The following is a 6000-nucleotide window of genomic DNA, read 5'->3' on the forward strand; positions in this document are numbered from 1 at the left end:
TAACGACGGACGACGACGGATGCCAAGTGATGAGAAAAGCTCACTTGGCCCTTTGGGCCAGGTGAGCTAAAAAGACACCAAAACATAAAAATTGATTTTAACCACTGAACCATGAAAATGAGATCAAGGTCAGATGACACTTATCAGATGGACATGTACTGGTATCATGTCATACATCAAATATAGTAGATGTATTGCTCATAGTATCAAAGATATGGACTTGACCATCAAAACTTAACGTTTTTCACTGATCCATGAAATGAGGTTAAGTCAAAAAATGTCTGACAGGCATGAGGACCTTACAAGGTACACAGATCCTAAATATAGTGATCCTATAACTCATAATAAGTGAGAAATAAAGAATATTAACAAGAGGCTCTCAAGAGCCTGAATCGCTCACCTGGTAAACAATGCCTTATTAACTAAATTAATAAATTAATGTTTGTTGTAAATTAAACAGAGTAACAAAGGCCATGTACTATCCTGGAAATACCTTTTAAAGCCTCTTAGGAACCTCTGGAAAGAAATGGGCATGAGTTCGCCCTACACTTGATTAAGATACAGTCTAGGTCAATCTGATGATTCACAATACAATTGCTATTAACAGTTTATCTGTATCTATAATAATATTCAAGATAATAACCAAACAATGCAAAATTTCTTTAAAATCATCAATTCAGGGGCATTATACCTGAAAAACCAGTTACCCAATTCGGCTGAAAATTTCAGGACAGGTAGACCTTGACCTAATAAATACTTTAACTTCTTGTCTTATTTGCTCTAAATGCTGGAGTTTTTGAGATATAAGCCAAAAACTGCATTTTACCCTGTGTTCTATTTTTAGCCATGACGGCCAAGTTTTTTGACAAAATAGAAAATAAAACACAAATTTTATTTTATACACCCTACTGATCATTCAGTTGAAGTTTGGTTGAATTTGGTTGAGTAGTTTTAGAGGAGAAGATTTTTTAAAGTTAGCAAATATGATGAACAAATTGTGAAAAATTGTCATTAAAGGACAATAACCCCTTAAGGGGTCAATTGACAATTTTGGTCATATTAACTTATTTGTAGATCTTACTTTGCTGATCATTTTTGCTGTTTACAGTTTATCTTTATCTATAATAATATTCAAGGTAATGACCAAAAACTGCAAAATTTCCTTAAAATTACCAATTAAGTGGCAGCAACCCAACAATGGGTTGTTTGATTCATCTGAAAATTTCAGGGCTGATAGATCTTGACCTAATGAACATTTTTACCCCATGTTAGATTTGCTCTAAATGCTTTCGTTTTTGAGATATAAGCCAAAAACTGCATTTGACCCCTAAGTTCTATTTTTAGCAATGGCGACCATGTTTGTTGATAGATCAAAACTTCGGATACAATTTATAAACTAGATACCCTAAGGAACATTCAGTTAAAGTTTGGAAGTATTTGGCCTAGTAGTTTCAGAGGAGAAGATTCTTGAAATAGTTTACGACGACAGACGACGGACGACGACGGACGCCAAGTGATGGCATAAGCTCACTTTGGCCCTTCGGGCCACGTGAGCTAAAAATCTGAACTTTTTTTCCAAATAGTCACTGAATCATGAAAATGAGGTCATAAACACTGGACATATGACAGAAGGAAACATCACTACATAGCTTATCTTTATACAAAGAATGAAGGATCCAGTCTTCTACCTCTTAAAACATTAAGTTTTTAAGAAGTTTTTAACACTGTGCCACTAGATCACTACCCAATTGTCAAACTTTCTGTTGCATGCTCAAGCAAGAATGTGTCCCCAAGTACATGTGTACACGGATGCCCTACTTGTACTATCATTTTCTATGTTCAGTGGACCCTGAAATTGGGGTCAGAACTCTAATTTGGAATTAGAATTAGAAAGATCATATCCTATGGAACATGTGTACTAAGTTTCCAAGTTGATTGGACTTCAACTTCATCAAAAACTACCTTGATTAAAAACTTTAATCTGAAGCGGGACAGACGAACCAACAGACACACAGACAAACGACCCCCCAGACAAGCAGTGATCGGGAAGGTCGTGCGCCCTGCGTCTATAGCGCATATTGACAAGAAATGGCAGATACAGAGACAAATATAAGCGCCCACGTGGTGCATGATATTTTTCACTTCGTTTCGAAACACTTAGATATCGTCAAATGGATTTCCGATCGTGTTCCGTGCCGCCATGTGTGTGTACACAACTGTGTAATGTTCCTCCAATAAAAGGAGCCCCTATATATTTTTAGAACGCCTCGGGTGTTTCCCTATGATAATAAAACCATGCGGTTTAACGTCTTGGGTGTTTTCCAATTGTCATAATAGATCTATGCGATCTAACTGATAACCCGAAAAACGTAATTAACCATCATTCATGATATATTTTTTTTTATAAACAATTTTAAATTTGGGAAATTTGGCTAGTAAAGACGAGATTTAACTCCAATAATAATCTTATTTAGTTCAGCTTGCTATTATTTCGATTGAAGAACCCCAGAGACTTTTTAGGAATTATATAGTTTTTGTCTCCATAAAAGATGCTTAACTGTCCTTGTCATTTTTTGGTCTTTGGCTTGTTTTGACATTTTGTAAACATGACTTCAGCGATTTGTTGTTTTGTCCTATGAATAAATGGTACTCTTTACTGTTATTCTTGTCACCGTGATTCAGTTATAATAATACAAGAAGTGCAGAGGAAATGCCTGAAATGTCCTCTGATACAGAACGTCTGGAATAAGTATGGTATCAATGAAGACCCAAATATAATGTACAAAAAAACCATGAACATGAACAAGGCAACAGTACCAGTTTAAACATTGTAAATAAAGGTTAACTTAAAATTTGTTCAGGTTGGAAGAAGTTATTGTATATTCATTGAAATTGAAATTACAAAATAACAGGAACAATATCCATGATTTTATTTAAAATCATAAAGGTAAGTACCAACATCATGAACACCTCTTTGCCAAAATATACTGATACTTTTTTTTTTACAGAAGTCAATTCAAATGGCCCATTCATTTGACAATATGGCCCATTATTTTTTAAAATGGCCCATTGCATTTATTTTTTGAGGGGCCCTGGGCCCATAAGGAAAAAAACCTTCCAGATCACTGGAACAGAAAACATAATGGCTCTACTATTTTAGGTGGGGCATAAAAAACACTAACATCAGAATCTCTTATAAAGTATTTTCACCAGGCTTGAGCCAGGTCATTAGTGTCATCAGACACATTCTTCTTTTATTTCACATCTTAGTTTTCCATACCCTTTTAATTTAATTTAAATACATCCTTCTAAATATATATCTTATAATTTCACTTCTTGTTCACAGGATTTTATTTTCAAAACATTTTCATATTTCACAGATCTTGGAAATTTAAATTGCATAAGGCCAAAAATAAAATATTGTTTGTTTCCCCTCACACGACCGACCCGGTAAAATCACCGCTACCCGAAAAATTTTATTGGCCATTCTTGTCCACTATTTTGTTTTTTGCTATTTTGGTTATTGGTGATATCTTTCCGATGCTGAAGTCAACGATCGTTGGGATTTGTGGATACCTTTCCGATGCTGTAGTCAACGAGCGTTTTAAATCAAGGTATTTTTGCATTGAAGCGTCTACATGATTCGGAATCAAGGAAAACAAACAAAATGCTTTCCCACACGATTTGTTTGTTTGCAAGGGTGATCTTTTTTTGAAAATAAAAAAAAAAAATGAAGCATCTTTCAATCCGCTGAGTGCATCTTGATTTGCTTTGTGTCTAACCTCTGTTCCTGTTTAAAAGATGAAATCTTAAAGACTTTGAGTAAAAATGGTCTGACTGGTGCTTTAAAATCTATCTACTTTGTCTTTGAACAGGTTGGGCACAAGTCAGGAAATGTGGGATACATGTATTTCCTGCTTTCAGGGAACGTCCCTGTTTTCTGGTGTAAAAAATCAGTTTAAATGGGATTTCCTTTTTCAATTTATGGCATGAAAATTACAAAAGGACACGTTTTAACGTTAAACCTGCATCAGTAGAATTCGTAAATACTTATTAAAAGTATTTTAGGAAATACAAAACATGAATATAAAGGGAAGCCTTGTTGCTTCTAGAACTCGAAAAAAACATACAAATCTTTGTTTGGGAATCAATTGACCAAGGTGTAACTGAAAATAACTGAATTATGTTCACTTCTATTGAAAATTTTTATTCATTGAATTTTAATTCCCAAGTGATTAACATGCATGCATCTTTTTGTCATCTCATAATTGATGATCAAGGTATGAATTGGTGAACAAAGGAATTGTTTTGTTGTGAGTTATGCATCAAATTAGACTTGAAATAAGCTTGATTTTTTTAACTAAAAAAACACTTGCTATCAATAGGCATTAGTATCACAAGTAGAATGTGTGCTTTTGTAGATTTCATTAAATTAAATGAATAGGAAAAAAAAGAAGGTCCCTGTATACTGTTTTTTTAACACCAGAAAACTGTGGTGTACACTGAATTAGAATACAGGGAATACCCCACTTTTCTTGACTTGAGCCTTACCTGTTGAATTTTGTACAAATTCAATATAGAAAACCATATCAAGGAATAAAATAAAATATTTTGCCTACCTACCTACCCATACCCTAACAACCTCAGTCGGGAGAGGGGAAACAAAGAAATTCTGATATTTTTAATGTTGGCCTAATGCATAAACTCATCATAGATACCAGAATTAAATGTTGTATTTACGCCAGATACACGTTTCGACTACAAAAGACTCAGCAGTAACGCTAAAATCCCCAAAAGTTAAAAAGGCCAAATAAAGTACAAAGTTGAAGAGCATTGAGGACCAATATTCCTAAAATGTTTGTCAATTACAGCTAAGGTAATATATATTCCTGAGGTAGAAAAGCCTTAGTACTTCAAAAATTCAAAAGTTTTGTAAACAGTTAAATTATAAATATGACCAAATCAATGATAATTCATGTCAGCATAGAAGTGCTGACTACTTGGCTGGTGACCCACGATAAATAGATGTCAGACACTCTATTAACCTCCTGGCAAAAGAATATCTAAAGGTCTTCTCTTTTTGTTTGTGCTTAATCTTTGGAACAAAATACAAGAAATGTACATGCTGAGAACAAAGACCTTGTAAAAATATTAAAGATATAAATATATATGACAACATTTGAATCCACTATTCATTGACAGACCAAATGACAAGCTGAAGCACATATACCAATTCAAGCCAATATCAAACCATTGCAATCATACTAGTTTAGTGAAGATAAGAACGATAATAAAGTGACTCTAAAGCAGCAGTTTGTGTTTGAAAAAAGTAATATACATGCATTTGTATGCTGTAATATTTTAACTGTGAACAGTATATCTAACCTGCTTAAGGTCAATATATTTGTTCTTCATTATAAACTTTCAAAAACTAAATGTAAATTCTTATCTATATTCTGTGGTAAAGTTGCTGTTGAATTCTAATTTAACAGACATAGCCTTTTTTCTTTAATACTGATGCATAATTGTTGTGTACTATAACAGTATAATGCATTTGTCCCTGGTTTAGTTAATAATTCAAAAATTAAATGTAAGGAATCATTCAATAAATTGTCAGCGTGCAGCATGTACCGAATTAGAATTAGCAACAATGCAAAATGTTGAAATCTTCAGTTTCTGATGTTGAGTTGTCAAATTAACATGTGTGTAGTCAACTTCCGGCAATACACATTTTCCCGGCATACTTGTTCAACGTGTTAATTGAAGCATGCGCAACAGAATTGCAATTAATTTAGACTGAATAATTAATTAGCTGAAATAAAATATCTACATTTGATTCTAATTATTAAATTCCTTTGCTTTTATGATTGGGTATAGAACGCATTATTTTTTCTGGTGTGGAATGGAGTAAGACAGCGCAAGGATTATTTGATGTTTGTAAACAACGACCACGTGCTCCACGCACCAGTTGTTGTCTTCGAAGGGACCGAGGACAGGTAA

At 33.8% G+C, this 6000-nt stretch overlaps 1 protein-coding gene across 9 annotated transcripts in view; it reads right to left on the reverse strand.

Annotated features, from left to right (window-relative positions):
• The window catches only part of LOC143079709 (uncharacterized), an 88603-nt gene extending 82856 nt beyond the window's left edge, over positions 1–5747 (reverse strand). For 8 of the 9 annotated variants that reach the window (XM_076255232.1, XM_076255225.1, XM_076255233.1 and 5 more), the window contains exon 1: positions 5632–5747. The gene's annotated coding sequence lies outside the window, so the exon portion shown is untranslated. Of the gene's footprint in view, positions 1–5385; positions 5606–5631 lie in introns of those variants that run through there. The other variant, XM_076255226.1, reaches the window with a different exon arrangement.
• Positions 5748–6000: the final 253 nt, after the last annotated feature.

This window comes from Mytilus galloprovincialis, chromosome 6, assembly GCF_965363235.1.
Source record: "Mytilus galloprovincialis chromosome 6, xbMytGall1.hap1.1, whole genome shotgun sequence".
In the NCBI taxonomy this organism is placed as follows: domain Eukaryota; kingdom Metazoa; phylum Mollusca; class Bivalvia; order Mytilida; family Mytilidae; genus Mytilus; species Mytilus galloprovincialis.